The sequence below is a fragment of the Amblyomma mixtum genome, chromosome 2 (assembly GCF_055824585.1).
Source record: "Amblyomma mixtum isolate Tamu chromosome 2, ASM5582458v1, whole genome shotgun sequence".
Classification (NCBI taxonomy): domain Eukaryota; kingdom Metazoa; phylum Arthropoda; class Arachnida; order Ixodida; family Ixodidae; genus Amblyomma; species Amblyomma mixtum.
The window spans coordinates 241,288,744-241,309,398 of record NC_143013.1 but is presented as its reverse complement, the minus strand read 5'-3'; the positions used below and the strand labels follow the sequence as shown (position 1 = coordinate 241,309,398).

Here is a 20,655-nt window from a genome sequence, read left to right as displayed (position 1 = left end):
TTCCTTCAGCTTAGTTCTCTAAGGGACATTTTATTGCCGCGAGTTTACTAGTGTTGGGGACGTGTGGTCAAACGAGAAAAAATGCGCGGACATGAAAAGGCGACGACGTAGACAACAGACACATTCCCATGTTAAATGCTAACATGCCCATCGACAAACCGGACAAGAGCCAAATGTTCCACATGATCCACGGGTCTCACTGACGCTCTCCTCTAGAAAGGAGAGGGTTAGCTTAGGTAGTGTTGATACAGATTTCTTGTGAAGCAGGCGGTATGGCATGCTAAACGTTTGCCAAATGCCAGAGCTTAATGGGCAAGCATAGATAGGAGCTACACTGTACAGGAACCGTCCTACTGCAGTGATCACCTTGTTAACCTCTGTAGCTCTTCGACATGCACCCAGAAAGCCGCCTACCTGGTCACCGGCACTATACTCGAAGCACTCGCTTATGCCTTTCACTCCAGTTTTTATGCATGGACAGGCTATTTGCAGTGCACGTACCCCAGTAGCACAAAGTGGTCTTTGAAGTGGGGCCTTCTGTCCTGGTCTGGTTCAGGGAGACCAGACCAGGACGCCGAGGGGAGGGGACGCACTCTACATGCGCTCCGTAATTTTTGGCTCCTTCGACCCGGAATTTCTGACCGAAAGCAGCTTCTGTGAATGGAACGGCCACGCAGCAGAATCAAGTCTGCCATGTGACTCGAGTTAACCCCGGTCAGATGCCTCTTTGCTGTTTTTCGAGAGTCTTCCATCGTACAGCACCTCATCCAGAGTTCGGGTAAGCGCTCGACGAGAACACCGCTCCGCTGGCAGCTGGGCGCCCGGACAACACATGGGTACGTCGGAAGTCGAGGGCGAAGTAATTGATGATGATGTGCTCAACGACGGAACATGAACAATTCTCTTGGTTCAGGAGATGCGCCCAGAAGGCAAAGATACCTCTTCCCGTCGCAGAGGAAGAGAGAGCTCGGGGCCGGGGAATGAAGGACTACAAAGGCAGACCACCGCCGAAGCTATGGAGACGCCCTGTGCAGACTCCCGAAAAGTGACGATAAAATAGTCATGAGACCCAGAGGTTCCCTCGCGACGACTGTGGAGGGACTAACTCGCCTGGCCGAAGCTATCCGTCAAGCAGCAGGTCTGGGGCCTGAAACGCTACATACGGACAAGATGCGACTGCGCCAGACCAACATCACCATAACGATAAGTACTCCGGCATACAGCAATGCAACTGCCTATAGAAAGGTGGAGCAGCGGCCCAAAGTACAAGTTTCCTACCTGCCTGCCCCCGACAGCTCTGCCGAGGGAATGCTCCACAACGCTCGTAGCGGTGAGTCGGACCACTTCATTATTAAGGAGGTTCAAGCCAGAAACCCAGCCATGGGCTTCACGAACGCCGCAAGACTTGGCAAGAGAGCGCACATGGTAATCCCATTCGCTGGAGAGGAACTGCCAAATCTTGACTACCACGTGTTCTCATTCTATGCCTATTGATCGAAAGAAAGAGCTGAAGCATTTTTCAATTGTTGCAGCTTTGGGCATCGGTCCGACGTGTGCCCGAAGCCCAAGAAGTTACTGTGCATGAGGTTCGGGGAAAACCACCCGCCCACACCACCCTTGCAGGAACCTACATGCAAGGAGGACTGCAGAGCCTATAAATGAACCCACCCAACAAATATCACGCAGTGCGAATTCCGCTACGTGCAGAAAGCGCAAAAGCCTACGGGAAGCCAAATCCTGGTGAACAAGATCAGTGGAAAAGAGAGGGTCAGTCCAAACCTGGGAAAAGACCTACACCCCTCAGGAGCAGAGACACCTCTTTCCCGTCGCTAAGAAACAGGACCAACAGCCGAACGCGAGGTGCCAGCTCCAACCGACTACACTGGAGCCCTCCACTACGGCGTCTCTCATAGCATTAGGCGCTTTGGGACGAACGTTAAACCCCATAAACCACACCAAACCAAACCAAAATTTCCTAAAAAATAAGCATAAAAACTCACGATTGCGTTGAATTCCTTGTTCGGCGTAATTTTTTTATTCATACATGATTTTAAGATTTTGTTTAATGTTTTGGTAAAATACTCTATTAAACGAAAACTTTCACGAAATCATTATGAACACATGTACTCTACTTGCGAAAGGTTGCCATGCTGCTGTGAAGATGGAAAACAAAATTTGGCGGAGGCTCGGCGGAGCTGCGCTTGCTAGCTTTAATTACCTGTGAGGATTACCTGCGTGCCGTGAGGCTCTATTATTGCCATCAACATCCGGTTGATAATTTACTTTTAAGGCGGGAAGTCGTAAGCATAGCCTGGTTACTTTTGGTAGAAGCTATATGTCTTTGTCTAGGGAATGTCACTTAAATGAAATTTTTGTTCAAATCGGCTGAGTATGATCATGAAGAGATGTAAGTTACACCTGCACTGTGTCCAAAGTAGCGCTAGAGACCCGTAAACTGATTCATAAATCAGTGTTATGGCTCAGATGTGTAGCGCCGTGGATCAGAGAGATTCATCAAGAAGTTGCACACGAAGTTTGACGATGTAAATAACGTCAAATATCGCTCTAAGTCGCCAAAATTTAAATGGGCTCATAAAGTACAACAAATTTAAATATGCAGTAAACTTTTGGCTTTTGAACATACGCGAAGAATCCTTCTCTAATATCACTATCTAATTATCAACCTGAACAGTGCCTATGATCTACTATATATAGTTTTTGCTCGCTGCGGAAAGGACGGGTTTGTTCCAATCTGGAAGTGCTAAAAATAATACTGATGAAGCATTCTCTGACAAATCACCCATTTGATATGCCAAGCAGTTCTTTACATGTTACAGCTTCTACTAACAGGGTAAAAGAGCTGGACAAATTTTAAATGGGCCTAATATATGATCTAGACTTTACTAAACATGCATTTTGTGTTAGCGCTACAATGACTACCGCAACATATGAAGGCCGAAGAACGTGCTCTTCTAAACTATATTCATAATAATATTTTCATCCATATCTATTGGCCGTTCTTGTTGCTACAGCAGCCGATGGCGCAAAGTTCCACTCTTACAGCGCAGATCATGGGTCCCCCTGTACGAGTCGAATTTCAAAGAGCTGCACAACCACTTGTACCCGCGTTCTGCCACACAGCCATTCATATCACCGTGTAAGTAAAAAGTACTCAGTAGTATCCTGTGCATGTTTCTTCTCAACCTAATACACTGAAGTTAAAACGAAAATAAAACGAAGTAAGCGTAAAAGCGAACCCATATTTGGTCTGAAAAACCAGTGTTACCAGAAAAGAGCACAAAGGCAGTTACAGACATCGGAGCACGGAAGATCAGCGCTGGCTGCTTTGGTTTTGTGCTCTTCAATTTTCTTTTCGCTTCGTGGCAGCTTGCCTTACCGATTAGGGATATGATGTGGCGGCACTGCCATCACCCTCGGCTTGACGGCGCCCTCGCGCCCTTACTACTCGCATCACTAGCATGAGCTGCAGACGACATCGTACCGCTTCATCCGTCCCCCCCATCGCACCTATTGTTGTAGACTGTCTGCCAAGTCGGCCTTATTTGTTCGCTTCAGATACCCTTTACGTTGTAAAGCGAAAGACAGCCGAAAATTTCTCTCGGCAGCAGAACATAGTTGCACACTGGGAGCTACGTGGCCGCAAAGCTTGCAGATACGGTCAACAGCAACATGATCCTGACTTCCGATCTAGCGCAACTGAGACGTGACAACAGCGCCAGGATCATTAACTGTATGCTTGTGAAGGCAAATGCTCCTGACACAAGAGACAGGCAAACTAGGAAGGTGCCACTTTTGCGCTTGAGCACCACTCCAACTTCAAGCCAGTAAAATTGCCGTGTCTGTAAAGCGACAGACTCTCAAAGGAGCTGCGAATTTCTATTGTAGCTCTAGGCGTAGCGGGCTGATTCAAAAACGACATTGCATAAAGCGGGATGAAGCGAAAAGCGAAAGCGCAGCGATGAAATCGCAATGCTTTTTCGAAGACGCAATTACCCGAAGTCAATAAGAGCAAGTCGCCAACCTATTCTTACGCCACATGGCAAGTCCCCGAAAAATAAAATAAAGTGGTAGCCCCTGCAGAGGCAGACTATGCTGGGCTGATAAAGACCTAGGAGGAGTGATCCATCGACAGATTAAGCTGCACACTCGTGTGCACGAAGCGCTTTGCAACGGAACGCTTTGCAAGATGTAGGCCTGCCGTACAAAAGAGGTGATATTATTTTCTTTCCATTTGTTTAAAACGATGATCGAATATGTCTTGGCCCGATCAACACTCCGAAATTGGGCGACATTGCTTCCGTCAGTGGTTCTTTTTGCTGACGTGGACATGCACATTGTTTCCTCTTCCACGATCACAATCAATGTGTGAAGCACCACACGACATACAAATTAACCTCCTCCGCTTTAACCAAGCTGTACGAACGTGACTGCCTGGCTTAGCAAAATTTATAATGAGACCAGTGGCCTGTAAACCGGCTCAATTTTCTCATTTTTGTGATGTGCATTTTGTTTCGTAAAGTAAAGACAGCAAGGAGAATACACAAGCGTGGGCTTGTGGTAGCGTGTCGCAGAGGTCAGCGGTCAGTGTAGCGTCACCTCAGGGGTCAGGGGATGGATTCTCGACTAATTCATCAATCTATACACTTGCACTCCCTATTGAGGTCTGAGCCATGTCGCAATCTTCCAATCACCAGTTTTTTGTGCTTTAGTTCATTTTTAAATCATGCCTTCCTGGTGTGACGTATCGCCTCTTCGTACAATCCGGAATTTTGGTTCACGCTGCCGACGGCAGGCTAATTGTGCGGCGGTAAACTACACTGTGCAATCTCCCATGGGTTATCATTTGCATGATTTCAGGCTTGTAAGACAATTCAAGTAAAAGTCAGGCTTTTCAGCTTGTTCTAAGTATAGTGACAAGTCCAAGCGTCAATTACTACAAATATCAGAGCTGTGTATCCTCCCTTTTTGTGCTTTTGACCTGGTGCCATTGCGCTGTCTCGCTAACAAGTACGTCTGACCAACTCGCTCGCCACGTGAAGTTGTGCTACGAATAATACTGCATGTTCTCAAGCATAGCAAAGATTCTGATTCCTATTTTTGACGTTTCCATCAGCGCCGCTGCTGTTTGTTAAATACATATGCGTGTCGTTGCATAGGAAAGGATCATTAAAATTCATGTGACAAAAAGTTTATCAAAGCCTGTCTCCGAAAAAAATGGTTCTGTCTTAGATGACAGCAGGATTTCTTTCTTGCAAAATGCTAAACAAATCCGACAACATTCTCTGCAGTCCCCGATGCTGTCCTTATCAAGCAAATTCCTCACCGCACGGGTCCTCTCGTGGCATTATAAGTACAAAAGAAACCAGTCACATACCGAGGAGCGCGCCCGCATTTCTCTTCTTAGAAGCGCGTGTGTCTTCCAGTGCAAATTCCTGACTTTTATCTACGGCGAGGTCGCTGGCTTGACGTCAACTGCTCCTTCATTGAACTAAGAAGAACGCAGCTGACTGCTTATGAAAAATATAGCGCCATTATTCATACACAAGAACAGAGCGCAATGGCTTAGGGAACAAGCAGTATTTGACTGCCTTGCTGAAATGGATCTGAAATGGACTTGAGCATGACACACAACGCAGAGAGGATATTGCCTACCATGTGATAGTGCAGCGAAATCAATTCAATTTCAAGCGAAATTAAATGCATTAGGTAGATGCATATAATACGTGCACGGGAAATTATATTCGGAAATTTGTGGGTAGATAGTTAAAGGCCAATGAGACAAGCCTACCTCCTCAATTTCACGTAGGGTAGCTTCTGTTAAATGGTGGTTATACTCGCTGGTTGGACACGGAAAAGCTAGAAAAGCGATGAATACATACTATGATGAACAGGAATGATTTCAAAAGGTCCTGAAGAAAGAGAACTTCATGGGTTTACTCGTGTATTGAAGGAACGTACGGGATGTTTGGAGTGTTCAATCTTGCTTTTCATTCCAGTGAACCACTGCAAGCTACAAAACAGTGTTGATGAGGTGCTTCAAGGTATATTATCACCCCTTGAAGTTATTTAGCAACGACACGCATCTCAACGCCTCGGTTTCCGACAAAATAAAACGACTGTTGGAGCTGAAGCCACAGTATTCGCTTCCGGAAAAAGGCATACATATCATCTCAAATTTCATTCCTTTGGCAATCCCTCGCTTTAGTATTCTCGAAGACACATGCCCCACCGGCAATTTTTTGAACGTTAACTCCTAACGCGCAGGTTTCCGCCCTCCGTGTATCTGTCTGTCTGCAGCGGTCGTCCGCGACAGCATAACCATGGCCAATAATACAGGTAAACAAGCAAGCATCGCCGACTTACTATAGGTTGAGGCGTACAGATGACGACCACGCCCACACGTCGCACACTAACACTTAGCAACAGAGTGTTAGTGTTCTTATAGCAACAGAGGAACAGAGCCCGTTGCACATGGTCGCGATTACCAGAGAAACCAGGCCGCCATTTTAGCTGTATTCCGGGGAGCGGTCGAGAGGCAGCGCTTTACTTGGCGCCTTAAATGATACGCGCTCCCAGCACCTTTCTGTCGGGGCATCTGTAGTGTACCATTAAAAAAAAAAAAAGAAGCGTCAGTACTGAATCGCGGAGGGTGCAGTACAAATCCCAACTTCTGAGACTGGAGGAGTGGGGTGATCGCTGCGGTTGTCACTTGAACGTTCGCATTTTTAAACGCTCAAGCTGACTACGAAAACACTTGAGCGTCACTTTCGCACTTTTTGCGAACAGAATATTCTTACGCTTATCGATGCACGCTTTTGTCATCTCCAGACTGTGTTCGCAGTTTTGTGTTAGCAATTTTCAGACTCCTTCTAGGCATTCCCCTATACGTAGTTATGTTCTCGTGAATTTATTTCTTTACCACCCTCTTTCTTTCAAAAATGATACGCGCTTGTGTTTCTTCTTTGTTCTCACCGAAGCATCTAGTGGATGCGTACGTCCACAAAGTGTCTTGCTGCTCCCCAGCAAGAAAACTCCGCATTACGAGCGAGGTAAGAAGTTTCAAGGTTATAAGCTGAGACAAACTCATGTGTAGTGTAAAATATAAGGCGAGACAATTCAGGGCGCCCAGGACGACCATGTTCCCACTCACTATTTTCTCAGTACAAATCCTGAGCACTTTCATCGATTGCTAAACATCAGCGCAATAACCAGCCAAGTCTTTTGTCCTCTTCTTTTACTTATAGTGGAAAATATTGGGTCACACGGGGACCATATTCGCTCGTATTTGGCAGGTTGCTAAAGTCCAGCCGGACGTATGGTTGGAATTAGGAGCACAAATTAACAGGAATTATTCTCCGTTTTCTCGTCTTTGCTACCGCACCCTCTGTCGTTCTATGAAATCATAAAGAAGGAAAACTCTACCTAACACTTGCCCAAATCATTTACTGCGGCAGAATGAAGTATGAGTAGTAAATACGGGCATCGAGCACCCACGCACTGTGGAATCCTGAGTGTGAAAGTCAACTTTACGCAGTTCTTTCCCCACAACCTTACATTGGAAGACGTCGCTACAGAGATGGCTTGATGAAGCAGCATGAACCTGAAACTGATCACTTGCCAGCTAAAACGGAAGTGTCTCCCGCAGAGCTTGTCTACGTGTAACAGGCACTGATGAAGCTTAAGAACTTAAAATTTTGCGATTTACCAACCTATACTGATCTAGAGGTAGTCTATAGGCAAATCAAATACACTGAAGACGCTTTTTAGTTGCCTCTCTCACCGAATTTTACGCGGAGTTTTGGGGACCTTTCTTCTTTACAAAGTGCCAAATCCAGGGTGGGTGTCACCAAAGCAACGGTTCCCAAAAAGACGCAAAATAAAAAAATAGGCTTTTGTTTTTATTGATGACACTTTCCTCTGTTGCACCCAGCATCACCTTTTTGGAGTTATCACAAACTGTAGCTGCACAGAAGTAGCATTCCGTGCACGTAGTATAATATACTGGCAGAAGTACAAAGAAAGTTCCTTTGAAGAGAAGTTTATTGGACTGATTATTCATACAAAGGGACCATAGTCCCTCACAATGCTAGAGAGAGAAAAGCGTTGTAGGCAAGTGTATAAGAGCTCAAACAGAACAAGCTCAAGAATAAGCATAAGGGCCATTTCTTTAACCTACACCAGCTACACCAGTGTAGCAAACGTCCAATACCTCCAATGAAGCTTTGCTACACTGGTGTAGCTGGTGTAGGTTAAAGAAATGACCCTATATAGAGTAGAGTATAGAGTAGAGCATATAGATTTATATAGAGAGAGGAAGAGAAAGCATGGATCAGAAAATCCACGTGCGCCACAAACCGTGCACAAATGCTGCGAAACACCACGCGGAAGTGCAAAAATGACTGCTGCTCGCGCGTTATTCACGCGCCGCGCCGACGCGGCCGTCGCACGAGCACCATGAGTTCCAGAGTGGATTGCGGCTGCGGTAACCAAGCGCAACTGGGCTGTGTTTAGAAAAAGTGTATTTCCAAATATAACATCAAGGAAATGACTGCACACAATATTAAAAAATTACAACCTAGAATACTGCAAACATGAAAATAGAAACACGACAGGGCAGTACATAAGCACAACTCACAAAGAAACGTTATACACAGCAACGGCTGGTTGAATCGGTCTGTTTATGGGTGCTTCGTAGAGACGCTAGTTTGATTTATTCCCACCGCACACTTTCCCAGAAAGCGCACAAAAATTTAGAGGGGCACTTTGTTGACCTAAAGTGCGGTGAGGCGAAAGCCATATGCGCGGTGTTGCTGCTTGTGCCACTGATGTGTGGTTAAGATGTTAAGCTTCGCCTCTAAGAGTGGAACGCGACAGGGTTTTGCAACACCGTCAGGGAGTCCACATCACGCCATCGCCCGTTCGGCTCGATGCCTTGCTTGTCGGTAAATTGGTTTTTGAGGAAAGGAAATGTATCTGTCTTACATATCTCGGTGGAAACCTGAACCTCGCCGTAGGGGAAGGGAGGAAGATGGGAGTGAACGAAGACACCGTATTCACTAGACGCGCCTTTGTCCATTCTAAACCATCGAGCTGGCATGGCGGAGTTGTAGCGTGCTAGTCTCGCACTCCGGAGACCCTGGTTCGATTCCCCAACTCGACCAATTTCCTATTCAGTTTTATTTATCTTCCTGGTCTCACTAGAAAGGTTAATTAGGCTATTGGTTAATTAACTATTTAACTGAACTCAGTCCCACTTACTTGGAGCATCACTATACCATCCTATTAATTGGTTGCATGGTTACTAGCTGAAGTACTATTGGCACTGTTTGAAATTCGCGCACTGTGACGTCACGACAATTTCGGCCAATTGAAAAGCGTGACATTTCTGTCGACAACTCCTGCTTACAACGATGAGACATTAAAGGCTTCCGCCTTAAAAGTTAGAGGAATAAGGTGCAATTTATAGCCACTACGTTCACACAACTAAATATCTAACCAGTGGAGCTACTGGGGCTACCAAGTAGGTGCTCTTTCGATAGGGAATCAATTTCTTTATCAAACTAGGTTACCAAATGTGCGATTGAAGTGGAAAAAATATGCTTACCCTTGACCTTGTTGCATATAAGCTATTGTAGCCTTCTTTTCAGCGCTTTTCTCTCTGCAGCATCGTAATTAGTTGCAGTTGTACTTTTGACCACATATTATAATAATTGCATGGAAAGCTGCTTCGGTGGAGCTCAAGTTTGAAAAAGACGTAAGCAAGCTTTAACTTAAATTAGGTCACGTTGGGTGCAACAGATGAAAGTGTATATTCAGAAATGGTTGTTTTCCCCGACACCCTATGCCGGGAGCGGATGTGGAAACTCGAATACTCTGGAGAAGGGGGCGAGGGGAAACGAGACGATGATACGCTCCTGCAGCGTATGCGCGGCAGCCTCCATGACATGCACCAGGTGTTTCAGGGAAGATTTTAAGTAATTTTCAAAACTAGAATTTTTGTTGTAAATCTATGGCATTTGGTGCAATGTATTACAAATGTTAGCCGACACACTAAATTAGTTTAATGGCCTTAATCTGGCCTAGATTAATGGCCTTAATCTGGTTAACGATAAATTGCCTTAAATCTGGTTAACTTCTTTCTGATAATTAAGTTTTTAGCAATCACTGCTATGGAACTGGTTCAGATTACAAATTTTTTAGCCAGTCGTTAGTAACAGAAATGTGAGTTTTCAGAATATCGAACTCTGAATTACCCTCGGCGCTGTGGGTGGACTAAATTAGGCTACATAATGGGAAAATACATGTGCTTTCGAAAAACATAGAGGCAAAGCAACCTTCCAGTGCACGTAACTAGTCAACAAGCCAAGTTTTGTCGTTCTGCAGCGCGAAGGATGATCGCATTTTCTAAACTCTAAAAACTGATTAGACTATTACTACCGACTGGCTACAACTATCTAATTGCAACTAGGCGCCTAACTCTAATAGTTAAAAATTGCATTAATAAAAATTAGTTAACCATATAACTTCTTAAAACGATTCACCGGTTTCCTGGTGTCCACCAACACTGGTAGTACTATACTGAAAAAGCCATATTTTTAGCTAAAAAGCTATTTTCTTAATGCCCGTAGCGCAGTCAAGCTGTCATTGGACTGCTTTCACTATGGGCCATCGTGCACCGTATATTGGCGAAATAAACATTATTGTTATTATTACTATTATGGCCAACCTATTAGAGCGCTCTGAAGCCGGGAGTATCGTTTCAGAGGGAACTCGTCGGTGTTATTGGTGTTTTCGCCACGAACGCACCCAACAATTTTAGCCAAAAGCATGTTTGAACTGAAAATCCTTATGACCGAAGCTTTTTGAAATAACTAAGATTTCACTATAACAATCAATATATCCGCAGATCAGCTGACGGCAAGCTTGTATATTTTTTCGCTATTAACGTTTTTGCTATCGTCAAAAGCATTCCCATTGGTTGCCTATGGCAGCCTTAACTGTTCGGAGCGTTTCGTGGGAACACTTAAAAAATAAGATTTTGCTACATGTCAGAAGAATTGACCATTAGCGTTGTTATTTCCACAACAGGGTTTAACAATTTTGAAATTTTCAAAATTATTCTTCAAGAATGTTGGGCATGAAATACTGACGGCGCCTGGCTGTGGCGCGTGAAGCCATGGTGGTGGTGAAAACCTTTCATTGCGTAGTATAGGAGCGGAGATCCTCATTAGAGGCTCTGCACTCTAGGTGGCATCCTAAGTCCGAGAAACCATTGAACGAGACCGCTGCCCGTGTACTCGGGACCAAGGTCTTTTGATCCCGTAGGTCGGAGCAGCCGAGCAGGGTTGCCTCCCAGTCCTCCTGAGTGGGGTTGGGGTACGGGGGTGGGGAGGTGAAGCGACGACTCGCTGTTATGTTCTGAACATAACTGAACTCCAAGCCGTGGCTTCACGTGCGACAGCCAGACGCCGTCTTTGAGTTCTTCCTTGTGGGGGCGCGCGTTGGCCGTGATGTAGGCGCAGCCACAGAGGGCGCTACAAGGCCCCTCCGCCTAGACTCGTCGAAACCGCACTGAGGGCCGGCAGCGCAGGAGGAGAAACGGAGAGTCGGAGACGGCGGACAGGGGCTGCCGATGTTAGATGGCACTGCGAGGCAGTCAGTCGTGGTCTCCAGGTACACGAACTTCAGTCTGCCCTGCTTCCTTACCTTAACCGCATTCTCGGCGCAACGCATTGCCCCACCACTACGCACCGTCTATGCGCCAAGGCATGGTGGAACGCCTACACCGCCAACTGAACGCCGCCCTAGCTACCCGTCCCAATTGCGCCAACAGGGTTGACGCCTTGCTCCTTGTGCTCCTTGGTTTAAAGGGCCTTTCTCCGAGCAGACCTACAGTGGTCTGCAGCAGAGCTGGTGTACGGTAGTTCCCTGCGTCTACCCGGGGACTTCTTCACATCAGCGCGGATACCAGACAGGCCTCAAGAATATTTACAGCCTCTTGTAGGCTGTATTAACGACGTCCGACCTTTTTCGCCTCGCCCTTGGCATCGCAACACCTTCTTCATGGACCTAGATCTCGTCACCTTCATACATGTACGTTTTCGTTCGCCACCACGCTCACCGGGCACCAGTCACTGCGGCCTGCGGCACGCCATTCCGCGCCCTTCGCCGCACCCTAAAAGCTGCCACCTTCCTTCACAATGACCACGAGGAGAGAGTCCGTTTGGGCCGCCTTAAGCCAGCGTACCTGGTGACCACAATTCAGTTTCTCGCAGTGTCACCTGACATCGGCAGGCCCACGTGCGCCGTGTCCGACTTCCCGTCTCCCGTGTTTCTGCGCTGCTGGCCATCAATTCGGTTTCTGAGAACAAGTATAGCGCTGTAGCGCCCTCCTTTGGCAGGGCCTATAGCACGGCCAAAGCGCTCCCCTCCAAGAGGAAGAACTCAATGACGGCGTCTGGCTGTCGGATGTGAAGCCACGGCTCGCAGCCCTGTTCTGGCCTAGGTCCGATTCGGTTGTTCCTTCGCTGCGGGGACAAAAGCCTACAATATCAACCACGCAGATATCTGCCGCTTCGTTTTATCTTGCGTGCCACAAAATCGCTGGCCGACAAATGTTTATTACTTTTTAAATCCTTAAGGATTCTATAGCTATGTTTGCGGTTTCGTGTCATCACGAGGTTTTCCGTGCAATTCCAACCGAACGAATGGGTTTAATCGAAAAAGAATGGTACCACCGTATAGAGAATCAAAAAATCTCCTACGGGACATTGGGTGGTTTAGGTGGGTTAACTAGTTAATTAATTACAGCAAGAAGGTCCAAAAAGTGGTCGGGGCCGGAAAAAAGTGGCGCTAAATTTGAAAACGCCGGAAGCATGGCACCACGTGGCCGGAAGTGCGGGCGGAGCCAACGCGAGACGCCAAATTTGAAATCTCAGATGGGCAATTGATGGAACTTGATTAAGTAAGACAATTAATTGTGATATCGATAATGCATCGATAAGTGATCGATGAGTGACCGACTTCTGGTTTGAGGGTCTCGACTTCCGGTCACGTGTCCCAGTTGACGTGAAATGTGTGTAAGTGTTACGCCGACGTCTTTCTGTGAGTACATAGGGTGTGACGTCATGCTTACACATTTCTCCAATCCTGGTGCCGCAGTGCTCTCTAACGGTTCTTTTTTTCGGCGATTTGGCAGCCCATATTTCAGACCGGAAACAGCGGTTTCTAGACAAATTGGCTCACTTGATGAAAAAGAGTTGGCATCATATAGGCTTTTGCACCCCTTGAACTAAACGGCATGCTCTGACACAAAATGCTGTTGTTGTAATAGCTGTCAGATTGTCTCGGATCATAAACATGTACTATACAAGGCAGCATGAAGGAGGCCATGTTTTGGATGGTTAGCCGCGAGCGGCGCGTCACTACACCGAAGCGCCTGACATGCCAAATTTTCGTCGTCACCCAGGGCTCACGATAGCAGCTGTAGAGTGGCTTTTCGTGAACTCTTTAGCAAGTTTTCAAACGTTCAGCGGCTATGCAGGTCCTTCGCACTAATGTGACCCTTTAAAACTGTATGTGTAAAGTCAGTCAAAGGATATATGAAACAAGAAATAAAGGAATTGGTTTCAAATTGAAGATCGTCCCTTTTATTTACTTGCTCAAGAAGAAATGCGTAGCAGTGTTGTCTCGCCTTTATCTGCACTCCCTGAACAAAAGGATTGCAAAACGTGATCACCCTCTTCAGAGAGGTCCTATCACAACAAAAAGATATTTAGCAAATGTTGCAGGCCGGGGGATGTCACGGCGTTTTGATATACGAGTACGAAGTGCGACAGCCTGAGTCTATCGCTTTGCAGTGAGCGAGTACACGGCACTAATTTTCCGCTGCATTCCTTTCTCCCCTTGACCTAAATGCTAAAAGCCTTGCTATGCGAACGAGCTAGTTCCTATGCGAACGAGCTTCTCCAACTGCAATCCACACAGATGCCAGTGGCGTTGGTATCGGTGCTGTTCTTGCTCAACGCAAACCGCGGTATGCGGAGTATGTTGTTGCATACGCGAGCCGCATCCTGACGAAGCCAGAGCAAAACTACCCAGTCACCGAAAAAGAACTTGGTAATCGTTTGGGTGATCGGGAAATTTCGACCTTACGTATACGGCCGGCCTTTCACGGTCGTCACGGACCATCATTCCCTTTGTTGGCTGTCCTCCCTAAAAGACCCAAATGGCCGCCCCGCCCGGTGGGCCTTACGCCTTCAAGAGTACGATATTAGTGTGATCTATCGCTCTGGCAGGAAGCACAACTACGCCGACGCTTTGTCTCGTTCACCTGTAGCCAATGAATGTGCTTCTCCTCCCGCGATCGACTGCGCCCCCTTGTCATTGGACGATATGCCCAACGAGCAGTCCAAGGACCCTTGGATCACTTCTCTTGTACGCTATCTTTCAGGCCGTTCTGTCGTGTCGGTACCGCGTGCAATCCGCCGTCAGGCTACCCACTTCACTGTTCATGATGGGATTTTGTACCGCCGAAATTATCTCCCTGATGGTCGCAAATGGCTCTATATCCCTGGCCATTTACGCTCCGAAATATGCGCAGCCTTTCATAGCGACCCGCAAGCTGGTCACAGCGGTGCTTTCAAGACCTACAACCGGCTTCGCCTCCGCTATTACTGGCGCGGCATGTACAAATACGTTCGAAAATTCGTCCGTTCCTGCCCCGATTGCCAGCGCCGCAAGCTCGGTCATCATAATTTGACCGACCCTACGCTGCCTTTGTCTTGCCCATCCAGGCCATTTGACCGAGTTGGCATTGACCTGTATGGACCACTTCCCTACACTGCTGCAGGAAACCGCTGGGTCATCGTCGCTGTCGACCACATGACACGGTACGCCGAAACAGCCGCCCTCCCCGCTGCTACAGCGCGGGATGTTGCAGCGTTCCTCTTGTACCATTTCATACTTCGGCACGGAGCCCCGCGTGAACTGTTGAGCGACCGTGGGCGGGTGTTCCTGTCAGACGTCGTTTCATCTCTCCTGCAGCAACGCAACATTACTCGCCGCACCACTACTGCCTATAATTCCCAGACGAACGGCTTGACTGAACGTTTCAATCGAACATTAGGTGACATGTTGTCAATGTACGTGGCGGCCGACCATTCTAACTGGGACGTCGTCCTCCCCTTCGTCACATATGCCTACAACACCGCTACGCAGAGCACTACTGGTTTCTCACCAATCTTCCTTCTGTACGGCCGTGAACCATCCTCGCCGCTCGACACTATTCTTCCTTATCATCTTGATTTGTCGGAATCCACAACCGTATCTGAAGCCTCCAGACACGCTGAAGAGTGCCGCCAGCTCGCCCGGCCATTCACGTCTGACGACCAAGGGCGCCAGAAATTCCGCTTCGACCACTCCCATGGCACCGACACTTTTCAGCCGCATCCCTTGTTTAGCTCCGTATGCCTTCTGCTGCACCAGGACTCTCTAGCAAGTTGCTGCCAAACTACCACGGACCCTACCGCGTCCTTGAGCGCACTTCTCCCGTCCCTTACATCGTTGAGCCCATGACGCCATCACCCGATCTCCGACGACGTGGGCGTGAGACCGTCCACGTTTCGCATTTGAATCCGCACTACGACCCTTGCGTCGTGTTGACCCCCTAAGTCGCCAGGATGGCTTTTTCCTCCGAGGCGAAATGTAAAGAGGAAGATGATCAGCAGACGGAGCAGCGGAACCGACGCGAGGCGCGAGACGAGAAGACGACGATCGGCAGCTGAAGCAGCAGAGCCGACGCGCGGCGCGATACGAGAGCGTGAACTGTTCTGGGACCGGACCTGTCCTTGCCCGCTCTAACCCGCCTTACCAAGTGTCAATAAAGGCCGTTATAAGTGTCATTTACCATAGGCAAACGACGAAAATCATAGTCAGTGTCGAAAACCACTTCTGTTTTAAGTATATGTGGATCCTTTTTATGCACAAAGAAAATAACTGAAGTTTTTTTGTATTTATTCACATCTGCTGGTGAGGGTAGCAACTTCGGATGGCCTCCTTACAACGGCATTGGATAGGCAATGGAATAGCTTGTCAATTTTTTCACTGAGTTCTATTCATCAGCAAAAGGAAAACTTATGACTGTCCCGTTGCTGCGGTAAATGCTGCGCACTGGTTTTGTTCAAAATTTTTATTGGTGAAAGTGAGCATGAACTCTTTCTTGGGAGTCCTTATTTCAGGATTCCATTGCTCGAGCCTGCTACGGGGGCGCTGTTGACGAGCTATTTCTGGTTCTCCCGGCCTGCATCAGGCAGGGTGGCCTGCCGCTGGTTATGAATTGGGGAAGGGTTGAGGGATGTGGCCTTGTTTTTCTGGCAGGTCCAGAGCATGTGGTAGAGATCGGCAATTTCTTCCAATTCCGGAATTCTGGCCGGTCAGACTCTGAGTAAAAGGTATTCAGTAATTTTGTGGGCGTGAAAGGTACTGATCTGTATCCTTCTTAACGTTATTCTTTCACCCTCAACTAATTATTTCAACGGTTTTGGAAATCCTGATTATTGTAGCTTGCTGCTCTGTAGGATTTCAACAAAGGTGTGAAGTGGTACGTGATAGTGCGGCCATTCTGCGATGATGCTCGAGGCAGTATTTCGCGGCTAGGTCGTGAGAAATTTCATTCCCTTTGCGTCTTGGAGCCTAGGGCACCACATTATGAGTGCTCTTTCAAAGTTTGTATCCTTATGCATCCGAGCATCCTGCTCACAGTTCCGGCCCTTAATATTTCTACATGCGGTTAGTGACTCTGAGATCACGACTGCCTACGGTTGCGCAGTGATAGCGACGGCCATGGCTACCTTCTCGGCAGTCGGAACTTTTCTCGTTTTTGACCCACGTGCAGCCAAGTAGTCGACCGCGTGGATCGGTAGTTACCGCGGTAAGAATGCAGTTAACTGGTTCGGCGTTGACTACTGCCGCCGCTCACAGCCGCAACACAAGTAACAATCGCTTCCGGCGTTTCGGCTAAGCTAGTTATAGTAGAAAACAACATTATCAGGAATGACGGAAATTATAAAATGTGTAAATAATTGCTTCGTGCCGCGCGGCTCACCATAAAGGCGGTAATTAGATCGGGCAACGGGCTGCCACAAGACGGCGTCAAACGACTTCACACGCTGATGAATATAATCTCTTAAAATCACTGAATTACATAGCATTCCGGGTTCCTGCGCAGTACCGGCTGCAACAGTTAGGAGCAAGCCAACAGCGCCGATGTCCATACGTCGCTCTGGGGGAGGGACATCGACGTAGCCTAGGCACAAGGTCGCGTGCTAAACGCTGCACATATCCAGAGGGCAAGAGCCATTAACGCGCGGCAGATTGAACGCAGGTCGAATGCTACTGGACAGCCTGAACGCAAAAGTGCTGAGTGACGAGATGGCAAAGTCCATCAGAGCACATTTCTCCCACCCTAAAGTGTCATTGCAGCCCTCAGAAAACCAAGTGCACTCATCACTTAGTGACCTGTGGCAGCAGCATCCAAAGAAAATACAAGTATCTAAAACCCACGATGAACACAAGCTTGCGCTCATCAATCGCATTGTGCAATCGCCACTGTGGCGTAATCGCCATATATCGTTTTAAAAATTTTAGCCAAAATATCAATATTTAATTAGCTCTTCCCTCGGCTTTTCTCTTTTTCAGCCGTTAATGCATTCCGTATTATTTTCCTAATTAGAACTCAATGCGGGGTTATGCGTTTCAGCGCAAACATTTTCGTTCGCCGGGGTTATAAACCAGTAGGGAGGCTCAGACATGACAAGACTGACACGCTTTCTTTAAACAATATGCTTTTTTGGGTTTAATGTCCGGAAACGCCTAATTACAACAGGGACGCCGTAGGGGAGGGCTCCGGATGATTTCAACCACCTGTGGATCTTTAGGACCACTGACGTCGCACAGTAAACGCGCGTCTAGGATTTCGCCCGCATCGAAATCCTACCGCTGCTGCCCGGATAGAACCCGCGCTTTTCAGGTCAGCAGGCGAGCTGAGCACCATAACCACTGAGCGACCGTGGCGGCTTTATCAAACATATTGGGAAGCTGTCTCTGACAATCTAAAAGTGTCTTCATAGAAGTAATAATCGGTTTTACTCTCCTCGAGATATCCTTCTCATATTTCGCATACAAACGCACCCTCTCTCACGAGTTAAGTATATTAAATGGTTTTGTAACTTGTGGTTTCCATGAGAGACAGTTCGCATTGGTTTACGTTAGGTCATCAAATTTTTAAGGCCCGCTTTGTAGTGAGCGCTGAAATGCCTCTGATGTTGCGTTGTGGCTGGACATTCGTTTTGTTAAGCCGCCGCGGTGTCTCAGCGGTTATGGTGCTCGGCTGCTGACCCAAAAGACGCGGGTTCGATCACGGCCGCGGCGGCTAGAATTTCTTTGGAGGTGAAATTCTAGAGCCCCATGTGCTGTGCGCTGTCAGTGCACGTTAAAGAACCCCAGGTGGTCGAAATTTCCGGAGCCCTCCCCTACGGCGTCTCTCATAGTCTTGGTCGCTTTGGGACGGTAAACCCCATAAACTAAACATAAACTAAACTATTCGTTTTGTTAATGGCGCCACCTTCCCTTTCCGTCATTTCTAGCCCCCTTCCAGTCCGCTAATAGCTGACTGCTGAACAATACTGCTTGCCATATGCTTTTGTTTACGTTTTTTTTTCTTCCATTACCGAAGAGTCGCCCGTATGCTGTGCCATGCAAGTACGCGTTAATGATCCCTAGTCACCTAAAAATTATTTCGGAGCCCTCCACTACAGCATCTCTTTCTGTCTTCTTTCTCATCCACGTTCTCCTCTTCAATGCCAGTGTAGTTGTGGTTTCCACTGACCAGTACAAGGCTTCCTGATGTAATGAGATGGTTTGATGTCCTCAAAATCACTCAAGATTTTTAAAATTCAATTTACTTTGTTCAAAAATTCTTCAGCGTTTTGTCTCCTTTAATTTGAAGGATAAACTGCTCAAAGACTACATTATGAAGACCACGAAAGAAGATGCAATGCAACTTTAACTTTCCCAGCCTGTGAAATGCGAATTTGAGATATCTAAAGGGCACATTTCTAGTTAAAGGACAAAATATAAGACTTTGATTTTCTGATATGCTTGTAAATGTTTTAATCTGAGGCCAATGCATGGATAAGAAGTAATTGTGATCCATCAAAGCTTTTGGTACATGACAACGTGTCGTGAGCTGTGGCTCTTTGATTTGACATGGATTTACGATTCTTCCTTTTACTTTTAAGATTTGCAACAAGTGATACGCTGAGGACGTGAAGAAATTTTTGGTTAACACTACTGCTTCTCTATTTTGCCCTTTGTACTTTCTGTCTCCCTCTTGTGAGGGGCCGTCTGCATAGCTAAAGCTTCTGCAATTAACTTTTTTAAGCTTTCCATTTCGTGCCTCTGCGCTGCAGTGTTCGGGAACATGAGTTTTCGAAATTCAATGAAAGTCACCGACCTTTTCAAATTTTTAATATGTAGATTAAGCAACGGCCTAGGGTGATCGTGAAAACTGCTTCATATGTCAAGTAACGTTCACTCTCTCGCAAAGTAAAGCCAAGAATAAATGTAGAAAGGACAAATTTTCAACAGAAAATATTTTAGAGGACAGTACACTGCCGGAGCAGCATCATTCAAAACAAGGTCAGTTTTTATTCGCGTGTAATCTAACACAGGGTTTCTGAACTCGTCGAGGGGCTGTGTAAAAATTGATTACATCTTCACATTCCGAGGAAGCTACTATTTTAAATGTACGCAGCCCATGACACTGATTTCTTTTTCTACGAAACGAATTGTATTGATACTACTTCTTATCGGTTTTTACGATTTCAGTGATGAGATGTGCTTGAGTGATCCCATCAGATGTCACACTTTTTGGAGTGTTTCAGGAATTGTGTGCACATTTAAAAAAAATGCTCAACTTCCCATTTCAGAAAGCTACGGGTTCACATTTCAGAAAGCTGCTTAGTTGTGGCGCATACGGCAGCTCTGAACAGTGTACAAATGCGTTTGTGCTATTGCTTCAGGAGTTTCAGCGGCAAGTGTTCATGTCCCGTTTCCTGATATAATTTTGTCCGTTATTCATGGCTGGGTACACTAGTCAAAGGAACACGCTTGTGGTGAAGGCCAAGCGCTTCCCAGTGCAAGAAGTTTCGTCTTTTCCTTCGCCTCGCCAGACAGCACCCTTCGATATGACGACATGATGCGCATTCTATGGTGCCAGGCCCTTAGGAGTACTTGGCAAAGGGCATCGTTAAATGGAATGAGGTGACGCACTAGAAATAATAAATCACCTCAGTAATAAACTCCTTGAGTGACCGCTTGCGACGAGGTGAAAACAACTGGTACTATAACAGCCGCGAGATCGCGAACCCGGAGGCAGTGTCTGCGTAGACCAAGGTCGTTTTGCAAAACAAGTGCGAAGGCAGCATTTAGACCTACTTCGTCCAGCTGAGATCGCGACTAAACAATATAGACGCTGAGACACAGCAGTGCGTGCCGTCGAGGCACCGGTTAAGCAAGTTGAGCCGAAAGACTCGACAATACGTGCTACGAAAGCCGGACGCAATGACGTGGGGG

The 20,655-nt window shown here is 47.0% G+C and overlaps 1 pseudogene; it reads left to right on the top strand.

The window, feature by feature from the left end:
- The first annotated feature begins 1,170 nt into the window (after positions 1-1,170).
- Positions 1,171-20,655, top strand: part of LOC149363134 (uncharacterized) — a 35,950-nt pseudogene continuing 16,465 nt past the window's right edge.